Below are 14334 nucleotides of genomic sequence, written 5' to 3'. Positions count from 1 at the left end.
AATACATGAATACTCACAGACTGTTTATTCTTTTCTACCTACTGCCCAGAGATCTCTCGGCCTCCCCCAGGATACCAGAAATACATGAGTAAACAGCCTGCACGAAAGGGTGGAGCAACCTGGGGACGATGACACTGTACAGTAACCAGTTCCATTTTTCTTTAATAACTAGCGATGAACACTCCTAGGCATTTTCATTGTAAGTGAAAACTCTGCTTAAAACACAGAACAGAATCAGAGGTACAGGGCCAGCCCCTGACGTTACACCTCTGGCTTTGTCTGACCTGGGAAGAAAGAAGGTCAGCTCCACAAGCCTCACCCTGGCAGGTGTGCAGAGCAGGAGGGGGCCTTCCTGAGGGAGCAAGGAAGTGGGGCGGGAGGTATCACTGCTGATGGAAGAGACAAATCCACATCTAGCCAGGTGCTGCTGCTGCAGTATGGAGTTCCCCTCCACAGTGGGAGCAAACAGAAGAGAGAAAACCCTGTCTCATGCCAGGATCCTTTCCAAAGGTCTCTTTCCCGGCGAAGCCTACTTTCTGCAACAGTTTCTCCCTTATATACAAAGCTTCTAGCCAAGAGTGGGAGCTCAATGGATAATTTGTTTCATGAATTAATAGCAACATCTCTTATGGTGGCAAACAAAAAAGAAACAACTAAAACGTTCCCCCAGTGACCTAACGGTGTACCCGTAACTGGGCAAGTTATTTGTTATTTCCACACGTGATTTTTTTTTGGTAAAATAGAGTAATAGTGCCTATCCCCCAGGATTACTGTATAAAAATTACAAAATAAATGTTAGCTATTAGTATTATTATTTCAGGATATGCAATTGTTAAAACTGAGCTGAAAAAATACATGTTTTAGAGAAAATATCTTTTTATACCTGAAAAAATTCACAATAATTTGAAAAATAGGCTATGTAATAGTATAAACAAAGATTTCACCTTTTGTGAAATAAACATTCATGTAGAGAAAAAAGCCTACACAAACAAACATAAAAATATTTATAGCAGTTAGACCTAAATAGTGAAATGAAGGGAGACTTTATTATTAAATGCTTAGCTATTTTTTCAACAGTATGAATTACATAAGTATAAAAATTAATTAAAAATCCAACGGAATCAAAAGAGCATTCACATTATTTGACACAATACTTTCAATTTGAGGATACTATTCTTTAAAAAAAAAAAGTCCCAAATACCAAAGATAATTTTGCCTATAAGAATGAGGTAAAGTACGACTTTTCCATACATTATAGAATAATACATAATGAGTTTAAAAGATTTATGTTCAAAACAGGTATGAAAAAGCATTAAAGTAATGCTTGCAAATATTAGAAAATGCTCTCTATGTTAACTGGGTCACAGATAGCTAGTATCTGACCGCAAGCATATAACAACAGCAACCACTGGCAGAAAGCATAGTTGACTCCATTTCCCTTTGTTGATTGAAGTTACCCAGATTTGTCACCTTTCGACCAGAACAAGGTGGATCGGTTCTCAACAATCCACAAATTAACCAGAAACCCCTTCAATTCTTCCAGGTGGAGGGTTGCCCTATGACATGAAACTAAAATCATTACACCTATCCAGTCTAGGAAGAGAAGAACCCAAGAGGAAACACACCGTCCATGTATGAAATCATAAAACTTTAGGTAAATATAACCCTGCTCATTTATCAAAATGTGAGACAAACAAAAGTCATTTTAATTCTATCAGTATTTGTCAGGCACCTGCTACAAACAAAGATGAATAATGAGACACAGACTTTGTCCTGGAGAAGCTCAGCACCTAATGATGTAGGAAAAACAACTATAAACAGTGAACCACAATCCGGAAGCCCTGCAAGAGACAGAAGACCACAGAAGCCCAGGGGAGGGGGCAGTTTGGATTTGAACCACAGAAGCCCAGGGGAGGGGGCAGTTTGGATTTGAACCACAGAAGCCCAGGGGAGGAGGCAGTTTGGATTTGAACCACAGAAGCCCAGGGGAGGCGGCAGTTTGGATTTGAACCACAGAAGCCCGGGGGGGGGCAGTTTGGATTTGAACCACAGAAGCCCAGGGGAGGGGGCAGTTTGGATTTGAACCACAGAAGCCCAGGGGAGGCAGCAGTTTGGATTTGAACCACAGAAGCCCAGGGGAGGCAGCAGTTTGGATTTGAACCACAGAAGCCCAGGGGAGGGGGCAGTTTGGATTTGAACCACAGAAGCCCAGGGGAGGGGGCAGTTTGGATTTGAACCACAGAAGCCCAGGGGAGGGGGCAGTTTGGATTTGAACCACAGAAGCCCAGGGGAGGAGGCAGTTTGGATTTGAACCACAGAAGCCCAGGGGAGGCGGCAGTTTGGATTTGAACCACAGAAGCCCGGGGGGGGGCAGTTTGGATTTGAACCACAGAAGCCCAGGGGAGGGGGCAGTTTGGATTTGAACCACAGAAGCCCAGGGGAGGCAGCAGTTTGGATTTGAAGCACAGAAGCCCAGGGGAGGGGGCAGTTTGGATTTGAACCACAGAAGCCCAGGGGAGGGGGCAGTTTGGATTTGAAGCACAGAAGCCCAGGGGAGGGGGCAGTTTGGATTTGAACCACAGAAGCCCAGGGGAGGCGGCAGTTTGGATTTGAAGCATCCCCGGCGAGGTAAGCTTTAGGCTAAACCTTTACACTAAAGCACGAATATCGTTTTGAAATTGGCAGACTGAATGGTCAAATCCCAAGCAGGGATGCCATGCTCACTGCGCCACAGACAGGCAGTGGGGGTAGCTGATCATTCTCTAGGCTGTGTCCCTGTGCACTTTCCTAAGGGGTCAGCAGCTCAAGTTGAAACTTCTTGAGACGTTGAGGGGCCGACATAGAAGAAGGAAAAGATCTGGAGATGCAATATTTTTAAAGCCTGATGTAGAAGTACAAGAGAGGGGGACCACACTTAAGCACAGCCCATTTAAAATGTTTTTTTGTTTGTTTGTTTGGAGACAGAGTTTCACTCTTGTTACCCAGGCTGGAGTGCAATGGCACGATCTCGGCTCACCGCAACCTCCGCCTCGTGGGTTCAGGCAATTCTCCTGCCTCAGCCTCCTGAGTAGCTGGGACTACAGGCATGCACCACTGTGCCCAGTTAATTTTTTGTTTTTTTAGTAGAGACGGGGTTTCACCATGTTGAGGATGGTCTCGATCTGTTGACCTCGTGATCCACCCGCCTCGGCCTCCCAAAGTGCCGGGATTACAGGCGTGAGCCACCGCGCCCGGCCCCATTTAAAATGTTTTGGTTGCGTATATGTGCAGTAAGACTGAACCAAATGAGTGCTGACAAACCTGATAACACAATCTAGTCTTGCCTCGCATTCATAAATGCAATTCTCATGTTCTGTTTAATTTGAAACGCCTGCTGTCTGACAGGGTCTGTGCTGAGTACAGGAGATCCGGAGGGAGAAAGGCATGGTTCTCTCCCCTCAAGGGGCTCCCTCCCTAGTGTGAAGAGACAAACGCATCAATTGCAAACTCTTGAGGGAGGCATGGACATGCGTGGGGGCAGCCAGAAGGTCCTGCTCCCACTGGCACCCTTCCCTTTCAGAGCAAAGCAGGGAGTGAGCAGGAGGGACTAGAGGGAGGGGGAGGGGTTAAGAGTTAACTCAGAACCAATGTTAAAAATGGACTTAAAGAAGAAAAGGATGTTAGCCTGGAGAAGAAAGAACTTTGAAGGGGCATAAGAGCGTTTTTGAATATAGAGCCACTCACAATGAGGAAAGTGGGGAGACTGGGTCACTGCCACACATCCCCAGCAGGCACAGCGGAGACAATCACATGTAATATCACAACCAATTCTGAAATTCTGCAGAAATCTACAATACAGAGTACAGGAACAAACCACAAATAGGCCTAACAAAGGATGGGATTAATTCAGGAAGGTAAAAGAGCTGGGGTGAACGTCCACGGCTGGGCATTAAGGGAAGCAGGGATGTGAGGACAAACTTTTGTGCCTTCCCAGAAAAGGCCAATGGAGCTGCTAACAAGCCATCTCCCAGGTGATGGAGCGGGCATAGCAGGACGCCATCTCACTCAGGGCAGCATCTGGCTAATGTCAGCACCAGGTCTGGCCAGGGCTGGTCTCTGCTGAGACACAGTGGGAAGTGTGCTGTGAGATCTGGGTAGAGGATGTCAGGAGGACCCCACTTCGCCACAGCTAACCCCTGAGCTCTGGACCCATTTCCCTTTTCAAGCACTAATGCATCCTATCATTGTTCAGGGCTTTCTGACTCTGCTCCTTCCTCTCCCCCATACCGCCCCCTCCACCCCGCCCCAGCGACACTCACACACATAGAAAGTTTTAGTCCAAAATCTAGCAGTACATAGTGCGTTACTAGAAAATAACTCTCAGAACTTAAAAACAAAAATCAACAAACCAATCCCCACCAAAAAAAAACAAAATCCTACAACATAGCCTTCCCAACTTCCTAAACAGCCAAACTCAAAACGTGTTTCTTTTCTCTTTCCTTCTTGAAGAAAGTAGGTCTGCACCGGCCTCCCCAACTCCTAGAGCTTGTACACAGCTGTGAACCTGCTCTCAGTGACTGGACACTTCCTCCTGGTTCATGGAAACACCTGCTCATAATCTCCCAGTTTGACTCAAACTATCAGCTGGCGATAGAGTTTCTTGCCAGTCATGACATTACTCAAACAGAAACCCTTCTGCAGGTGACCTTCCAAGTTACTAAAACTTTTTTTTTTTTGAGACTGAGTCTCACTCTGTTGCCCAGGGTGGAGTGCAGTGGCGGGATCTAGGCTCCCTGCAATCTCCTTCTCCCAGGTTCAAGCGATTCTCCCGCTTCAGCCTCCTCAATTGCTGGGATTACAGGCACACGCCACCATGCCCGGCTAATTTTTTGTATTTTTAGTAGAGACGGGGTTTCACCATGTTAGCCAGGATGGTCTCGATCTCTTGACCTCGTGATCCACCCACCTCAGCCTCCCAAAGTGCTGGGATTACAGGCGTGAGCCACCGCGCCCAACCAAAATTATTCTCTTTGTAAAGGAGAGACTTGCTGGGGGGCCCGGCAGAGGGTGTCTGAACTGGGGCTGGGGGTGAGGACATCCTGGAAAAGGAACAAGATTCAAGTCACCAATCATCCTCTCACACAACGCATCCGTGAATTTTGAAGAGCCTATTGTGGACGGTTTGTATTGTCATTTGGCAGCAAAAATGGCCTACATTGACCCCAACTCAGAAGGAGCCCTCCATGGCATCTGCCTCGGTTCTCCAGTTCTGACCACCGCGCAGTGCCTGCGGTGCTCTCTGCTGCCACCTAGTGGATATACTGAGAAAGGTCAGGTAAGATGTTTAAACCCGGAGGTTCTCAGTGTGGTCCACAGACCAGTCTCATCGGCATCAAATTCTTGGCTGTCCTAGAAACTCCGGGAGTGGGGACAGCAATCTACGTTTTCACAAGCCCTCCAGGTTATGCTGATGCACACTGAAGTTTGAGAAGCACTGGTGTAGACTAGGTAGTCATTTGTACCCAGGGATGTATGACATGGCTCTTCAGAGATTTCTCAACTGGGAGAAGCTGATTGTCCTTATTGATGATCAAAGATCACACCTTTTATAGGAACTAAATTTCACTGGCTATTTTTTAAAAATTACTCATCTTCTCAGAAACGACAAGAAGGCATAAAACCCAACTCGTCTGCTTTTTACCCAGAATCTCCTGCTTATAAGCAGCTATTGCTTCTCCCTTACTGTGAGTGGCAGTCAAGGTCCTCCAAATATATGGCCCCAAACATGTTTTTCAGCCTCACCTCCAATCATTCTCCACTTCATTTATTTAAGATTTTAAAGCAACTGGCTGATCCCCTGAGCCCAGCTTTCATTCCCATGTTCCCTGTTTTTTCCACCAATGATGCACCCTTCTAGGAGATTAACATTTCATAATAAACAGTTCTAAAACACTGCACCCATTTTAAAGCCATTTCGAAACGTATTTTTTCCACGAATCCTTCCCTGATTGCTCCAGCCAATGACAGCCCTCCTCATCATGAACCCCCGTCACACTTCATCTGCACCTCTTTCCTAGCGCTTTAAATTCCATCCCTTGTTTGTTTTTTGGTGTTTTTGTTTTATTTTGATTTTTAGTTCTCAGTGTACATTTCTGATCCCGTTGAGTCCAGGACTGAGCCTTACTCACCTTGGCATAAGCCAGTGCAGAGCAGGTGCACAGCGACTGCCCTTTGAAAGGGATGCATGAATGGCATCGGTCTCTCACAAAATAGCTCAGTCAATGCTGCCATTCATTGCAATGCAAATACTGCAACAGGGAAATTCACGTAAGGGTGACACAGGGGCACCAGATCACCTGGGCAACACTGGGAAGGCAAACCTTCGTTCTGTCCAAAGTCTCCTTTGGGACTTCATCACTGATGGGTGAGGCCCTGAATCACAGGTGCCGCTAAGCTACTCCCGTGCCACATTTGGGCCAGAAGCGGCCAACAGCTCCCTCTGCTGTCCACTACAGCTATTACATCAGGACTGTGAAGCCTTCCATCACCCATCAGTCTCTTAGGCTTCTTAAAGTCTCTTAGGTCTCTTTAAAGAGACCACCTGCTGGGCGCGGTGGCTCACGCCTGTAATCCCAGCACTTTGGGAGGCCAAGGCAGGTGGATCACGAGGTCAAGAGATCGAGACCATCCTGGTCAACATGGTGAAACCCGTCTCTACTAAAAATACAAAAAATTAGCTGGGCAAGGTGGCGCATGCCTGTAATCCCAGCTACTCAGGAGGCTGAGGCAGGAGAATTGCCTGAACCCAGGAGACGGAGGTTGCGGTGAGCCGAGATCGCGCCATTGCACTCCAGCCTGGGTAACAAGAGCAAAACTCTGTCTCAAAAAAAAAAAAAGAGACCACCTAAGAACCCAGAAAACTGCTATTCTGCAGCCACTACCAACACCTGGTTAGAAATGCTCCCCCCCCACACACACACACAGAGCCTGAGCCTTTGGTCCACATCTCCTGTTACGACTGGAAGCTGAGATCTACCCAGCAATATCTCCCTCCCAGGCCTCTTCCCCCACTGGCTCCCATCCTCACCACCTTCCCCAGTAACTGCTCATGTGTTTAGAGTCTGGACCACTGTGGACCTATTAGGAAAGAGAGGTGCACGGGTCCTGACAATGCAGCTGGGGCTGTCGCCTGCTTCTGGCCAAATGAGGCACAAGAGTAGACTGGTACCCTGTAAAGAGAACCTGAAAAGCAGTGGGAAGTCAGAGGGCAAGGAATCGAGGAGTCCCCGATAAAATGTACAAGCAGCAGAAGAAACAAAGTAAACTGGAAACGGTGGTTGCCTCTAGGTAAAGCCAGGACAAATGCGGGCCAGGAATAGAAGACTCATTTCTCATTGTTTTATAGACACTGCCCTTACCTGCGTTTCTTTCATGGGCAACTCAAATTCCACACTAGACATAGAAAAAAATTAAAAGGACTCATAAAAGGACTATGCATAAGAAACTTCACTAACTATATAAAAAGATTTCCCTGATGAAAGAAAAATTAGTCTATTATTCAGGAAGAGAGGTTAATAATGAAAGCTGATGGGAGAGAGAAAGGGAGAAAATGGCACGTTTGTAATTGCTCATGGCTGTGCAAACTGGCAAACCCTTCTGAAAAGCAGCTTGGGAACTGGATTAGTCTGTTCTCACACTGTGTAAAGAGCTACCTGAGGCCGGGTGATTTATGAAGAGGGGTTTAGTTGACTCACAGCTCTGCAGCCTGTATGTGAAGCGTGACAAGGAAGCCTCAGACGCACAACCACGGTGGAAAGCAAAGCTGAGGCAGGCACATGCGCACACGCGACGGGCGAGAGAAAGAGCGAGGAGAGCAGCGCCGCGCCCTTTTAAAGCATCAGATCTCGTGAGAATGAACTCACTATCGCGAGAACAGCACGGAGGCAATGTGCTCTCACGGTCCCTCCCCCAACATTGGGAATTACAATTCACCATAAAATGTGGGTCACAGAGCCAAACTATATTAGGAGCCTTTATGGAGACTTGAAGATTTTTTCAGCCGGGCACAGTGGCTCACGCCTGTAATCCCAGCACTTTGGGAGGCCGAGGCGGGTAGATCACGAGGTCAAGAGATCGAGACCATCCTGGTCAACATGGTGAAACCTCGTCTCTACTAAAAATACAAAAAAATTAGCTGGGCATGGTGGCACGCACCTGTAATCCCAGCTACTCGGGAGGCTGAGGCAGGAGAATTGCCTGAACCCAGGAGGCGGAGGTTGTGGTGAGCCGAGATCGCGCCATTGCACTCCAGCCTGGGTAACAAGAGCGAAACTCCATCTCAAAAAAAAAAAAAAAAAAAAAAAATTTTTTTTTTTCTCTTCTCCTTCTGGTCATCTAGCCAAAGCAAATGATTTGAAAGATGGAAAAATCTACAGATATAACAGTATTTGACATAGGAAGGCAGAATTCCAAATCCTAAACATCTGTTAATCTAGGAATAGCATGATAATTAACGGATAGGATGCGATTTTTAAGTGTATTTTTTAAAAGTGATAAAGATTGTCTACTATCTGTAATGTTAAGTGACAACAAAAGCACATACAAATCATATAAACGCTGTGGTTGTACCTATGCTTTTAAAACTGTGTGGGGAAAAAAGACTGGAAAGAAATGAACCAACATGGTTGCACTAGTCTGGCGGGTTATTTTCCAATTTTTTTGGTAATACCTTATTTGATACAGATAAATAAATATGTAAAGGAAGTAATGAATCTTTTCTATCTCCCCACCTGCAAAGCAGGAGCACACAGTGGGCCTCTTAGCAAGTTGAGGTGTTATGCTACTTCAGGTGTGTAGCTAAGAACACACACCACCGTGCACGCCTCTAGTTCCAACGTGTTTGAAGAGCTTCTCCCAGGGTGTACGAATTCCAGCTACTCTGTTGAACTTAAAAGTTTGGTAAATGTAGTTCACACTCCAATCATAAAGAATCCAAATGAGACATAACAGAATGAGCAAGACAACTACCCCAGCCAGCCCAGGGATGGGCGAGCACCCCTCTCACCCAGCCAACCATCTAAGGAGGCTCACGAGCACCATGACCCATAGCAACAGCAGCCAGGGAAGAACCGCTGTCACTTCCACACCAGAGCTGAGCGTTTCAAAGGATGACTGAGCGTATTGACTGAGGATCCTGAGGACAGAACCAATACGGTGTGTGTATATGTAGAGAGAGGGGGTGGGTTATTATAGGAATCGGCTCATGCGCTGAGAGGCAGAGAAGTCTCATGATTTTCCATCTGCGGGCTGTAATTCAGTCCTAGCCCAAAGGCCTGAGATCGGCAGTGTCGGGGAGGGTAGCAGTGATTGTGTAAGTCCCATTCAGAGTCTGAAAGCTGGAGAGCCAGGAGCGCTGATGTCTTGTAGTGGGAGAAGATGGATGTCTCAGCTTAAGTTGAGAGTGAATTCACTATCCCCCCCCACCTTTTTGTTCAGTTAGGGCCCTCAGCAGATCAGATGGAGCCCACTCACATTGGGGAGGGTGGTCTGCTTGACTCGGTCGGCCGATTCAGAGGGTAGTCTCTTCTGGAAACACCCTCATAGGCACACCCAGAAATCATGTTTTACCAGCTATCTGGGCATCCCTTAGCCCCGTCAAATTGACACCTAAAATTTACCATCACACGGAGGATGTCATCACTTTCACAGGGGAGAGACCTGGTGAGATCTTGGTCTTTGTGAACCTGAAGCTAGACACGTGGCCACCCAAGGAAAGCTGAAAATGCCACTCCCAAAACACCAAAACAGGCCAAGAATTTGATGTTATTTCCGATCAATCTCCTTTGTTTGTTTTTTTTTTTGAGGCGGAGTCTGCTGGAGTGCAATGGCACGATCTTGGCTCACTACAACCTCCGCCTCCCGGGTTCAAGCAATTCTCCTGCCTCAGCCTCCCAAGTAGCTGGGACTACAGGCACCCACCACCACGCCCAGCTAACTTTTGTATTTTTAGTAGAGACAGGGTTTCACCATGCTGGCCAGGATGGTCTCAATGTCTTGATCTCCTGATCCTCCCACCTCGGCCTCCCAAAGTGCTGGATTACAGGCGTGAGCCACCGCGCCTGGCCCAGTCAATATTCTTTAGTTTTTTATTCTCCACACTGGAATGGCAAGGGGAAACAGTGCTCCAGGGTGAAAATGGAGGAAGAAGTTCTCTGGGGCAGTTTTCAGTGTTTCTTTTTACTGTATAGGGCTGGTGAGCTCTGGTCCCAAACTTGGTCATCCCAGCTCAGCCAAACCTCACCCTGACACTACCTGGGTCCACTGTCCTTACAGTGCAGTTTTCACTGTGCCATTAGTCAAGTCAGCCCTTGGGGTCTTACTGTTCCCTGGTGTGGCTGTTAAGATACTGACGTCCTTGAGTATTTTTTAAACAACGCACCCCTAATTACACCTGTGGTATTTTAGAGCCTTGGTAGAATTTGAGCACCCTACAATATAGCTCCCGGCCTGGCCTGCCGTGGCTCTGCCCCACAGTGTCCCCTGCCGGCCTTCCTGGTGCCTGAAGACCCCGCTATCTGGATTCTACTACAGTGACCTCCAATTTCTAACTGCAGGGGTGATCCTTTGTTTTCAAAAACTGCAGGGCGTTTGTTCTTCAGTGCCCTGGTTGTTCTTCCATGTCTTCAAACAGCTGTTTTTGGTTTTGTTTTTTGTTGTTGTTGTTGTTTTTTGAGACGGAGTTTCGCTCTTGTTACCCAGGCTGGAGTGCAATGGCGCGATCTCGGCTCACCCCAACCTCCGCCTCCTGGGTTCAGGCAATTCTCCTGCCTCAGCCTCCCGAGTAGCTGGGATTACAGGCACGCGCCACCATGCCCAGCTAATTTTTTGTATTTTTAGTAGAGATGGGATTTCACCATGTTGACCAGGATGGTCTCGATCTCTTGACCTCGTAATCCACCCGCCTCGGCCTCCCAAAGTGCTGGGATTACAGGCTTGAGCCACCGCGCCCGGCCCAGTTTAAAAAAAAAAAAAAAAAAACTGTCACCTTTTCTAGTTGTTCTTAGTGGAAGAGTTCATTCTGATACCAGCGACCATGTCAACCTGAAGCAGAACTCAACCCCTTTTGAAGTGGATGGCATTTAAAGCAACCATTGTTTTGTTGTTTATTTTAAGATGGAGTCTTGCTCTGTTGCCAGGATGGAGTGTAGCGGCGCCATCTCAGCTCACTGCAACCTCTGCCTGCCGGGTTCAAGCAATTCTCCTGCCTCAGCCTCCCAAGTAGCTGGGACTACAGGTGCATGCCACCTTGCCCAACTAATTGTACTTTTAATAGAGAAGGGGTTTCATCATGTTGGACAGGATGGTCTCGATCTCTTGACCTCATGATCTGCCCGCCTTGGCCTCCCAAAGTGCTGGGATTACAGGTGTGAGCCACGGCGCCCCGAGAGCAATCAGTATTTTAAAAAGTCCACAGTTGTGGCTCATGTCTATAATCCCAGCACTTTGGGAGGCCAACGTGGGCCCATCACCTGAGGTCAGGAGTTCAAGACCAGTGTGACCAACATGGAGAACCCTCATCTCTACTAAAAATACAAAATTAGTCAGGTGCGGTGGCGCGTGCCTGTAATCCCAACTACTCCGGAGGCTGAGGCAGGAGAATCGCTCCAACCCGGGAGGCAGAGTTTGCAATAACCCAAGATCGCGCCATTGCATTCCAGTGAAATGCTGTTTCAAAAAAACAACAATAAAACTCAACATTCAACACTTAATTTACCAAAAAGAAATTATCGTAAGAAAATAAAAACAGTCTTTTGCTGCCTGACTGCCACCATCATGGGTCGCATGCCTGTGCCCAGGAAGGGCCTGTCCCAGTGGGCTTTGCCCTATCACTGCGGCATCCTCACTTGGCTGAAGGTGACATTGGATGACATGAAGGAACAGATTTACCAACTGACTGAGAATGGCCTGACTCCTTCAGGTGTGATCCTGAGAGAATCACATGGTGATGCACGGGTACGTTTTGTGATGGCCAATAAAACCCTCGGAACTCTCAAGTCTAAGGGACTTGATTCTGATCTCCCTGAAGGTCTCTACCATTTAATTAAGAAAGCAGTTGCTGGGCCGGGCGCGGAGGCTCACGCCTGTAATCCCAGCACTATGGGAGGCCGAGGCGGGTGGATCACGAGGTCAAGAGATCAACACCATCCTGGTCAACATGGTGAAACCCCGTCTCTACTAAAAATACAAAAAATTAGCTGGGCGTGGTGGCACGTGCCTGTAATCCCAGCTACTCATGAGGCTGAGGCAGGAGAATTGCCTGAACCCAGGAGGCGGAGGTTGCGGTGAGCTGAGATCGCGCCATTGCACTCCAGCCTGGGTAACAAGAGCGAAACTCCGTCTCAAAAAAGAAAAAGGAAGAAAAAAGAAAGAAAGGAAGGAAGGAAGGAAGGAAGGAGAAAGAGAAAGAAAGAAAGAAAGAAAAAGAAAGAAAGAAAGAAAGAAAGAAAGAAAGAAAGAAAGAAAGAAAGAAAAGAAAGAAAGAAAGAGAAAGAAAGAAAGAAAGTTGCTGTTTGAAAGCATCTCGAAAGGGGCAGAAAGAATACGATGCTAAATTCCATCTGGTCCTGACAGGGAGTTGGATTTACCATTTGGCTTGATATTACAAGACTAAGTGAGTCCTCCTCCCAGCTGGAAATACAAATCACCCACAGCCTCTGCCCCGGTCGCATACGTTTGTCCATGTAACCAAGCAATAAAGTGATTATTCAACAGCAACAACAAAAGACTAATCTACATAAACATAGGCCTCAAGAAAGCATAATTTTGAATGTAAAAGTGACAGAGTACTATGAAGAAGACACTATGTAAGATTTTAAAACACACGAAACAATACTACATGGTGTTCACGGACGCATATATGTAAAAATATTTCAATCGAACAGGAGAATACCCAGCAGATTTGAGAACGGCGGTTGCCTTTGGCACAGAGTAAAGGACAAACAGAGAACTTCGTCTGTGATGTTTATTTAAAAATGTAAAGCAAACAGACGGGAGCCGCCGTTAACCACTGTTGATTCTGGGGGTGGAGACTAAACAGGCAAACCAAATCCGTCCACTGGAAATGCCGAGCCCAGCCACATGCCCTGTGATCTTGCCCATTTCTTCCTTCCTCTCACTTGCTCCTTCCTAAATGTACATGCTGCTGCTGTTGGTAGCACAGTCACTGTGACTAAGTCCACAGCTGGCTTCATCTGGCCGGCAGGCTCTGGATACAGGCGGGCACTTCGTGGAAAGCTCACACTCCGCATGACCAGCGCAGGGAGCAGACGGAGCGCCATGCTTGCAGTCTGCACCCCTCTGACTCTCACAGAGCATAACCAACCCCGGTTACCTTGGGTGCACCTAACCTTTCCACGTGGCCTGGAAAGGCCACGCGACTTTAGTAAGCCCCAAAGCATCTTGTAGCTTGACTTTAGGATCCAGCAGCCATGAAAATACAAACAAAAGACAACGTTTCGCCACGAAGGGGAGGAGGCAGTAGAGTGAGTTATTCATTCTCTGTTTCAGAAGACAAACGTGGCCCAGAAAGCCATCCACGGGTAAGTCAGGAAGAAGCGCTGCTCAGGAAGGCCGGAGCGTTGGATTCTACCCAGGCTGGAGGGGGAGGCCACAGGCAGGTTGAAAGGAGGCCAGTTCTGTTTTCCACTTCTTCGTTATCTAAATGCCAGGAGCAGCTTCCCCAGGAAGAACAGACAGGGACACGGGGGAGCCAGGAGCCCCAGAGGAAGCTTGGGCACCAGTTTTTAAATCCCTTGCCTTCCTCTGCAGGGAGTCCTATGCCTGTCTCCGAAGAGCCCCAGTATTCAGGCCCAACGATAGGCAGGGACAGATGAAACGAGAGGCAGCCCCAGCCACAGAGAGAAGCGAGCGAATCAAGGAGCTGGACTGGCAGGCTTCCCGGCCCTTTCAAAGGCAGCAGGGTCTTTAACTGGAGGCGGCTGGCTTATCTTAATCTCCAAACCCTTTCCTGGAAAACAAGGCCATCCAAAAAGGGCCGGAGGCCCAGAGGTAGCTGGAGTCGGTGAGTGAGGCTGGCAACACGCAGCAGGTGGTAGGGGGTTTGCAGAAAGGAGAGGCAGGCCATCTGCCTTCCCTTACAACAGGCCTCAGGCTCCAAGCACAGACTTGCAATCCAGCGTCCAGCCTTTGTGCCCAGTGTCCTCAGCTAGGGAAGCCAGCAGTGACTATTTCTGGGGGGCAGCAGGGTGAGAATGGCCATGGTAAGATACAGGCCATTCCGGGTGGTTAGAGTGGCCACTTTAGCTGCTAGTTGGGTGACCCTGGGCAAGTTACTGA

At 47.7% G+C, this 14334-nt stretch overlaps 1 pseudogene; it reads left to right on the top strand.

Annotated features, from left to right (window-relative positions):
• The first annotated feature begins 11811 nt into the window (after nt 1-11811).
• LOC128928911 (small ribosomal subunit protein uS15 pseudogene) lies at nt 11812-12635 on the top strand (annotated as a pseudogene).
• Nucleotides 12636-14334: the final 1699 nt, after the last annotated feature.

This window comes from Callithrix jacchus, chromosome 8 (genome assembly GCF_049354715.1).
Source record: "Callithrix jacchus isolate 240 chromosome 8, calJac240_pri, whole genome shotgun sequence".
NCBI lineage: Eukaryota > Metazoa > Chordata > Mammalia > Primates > Cebidae > Callithrix > Callithrix jacchus.
Note: the sequence above shows the minus strand (reverse complement) of the source record. Positions and strands in the feature narration are given on the sequence as shown.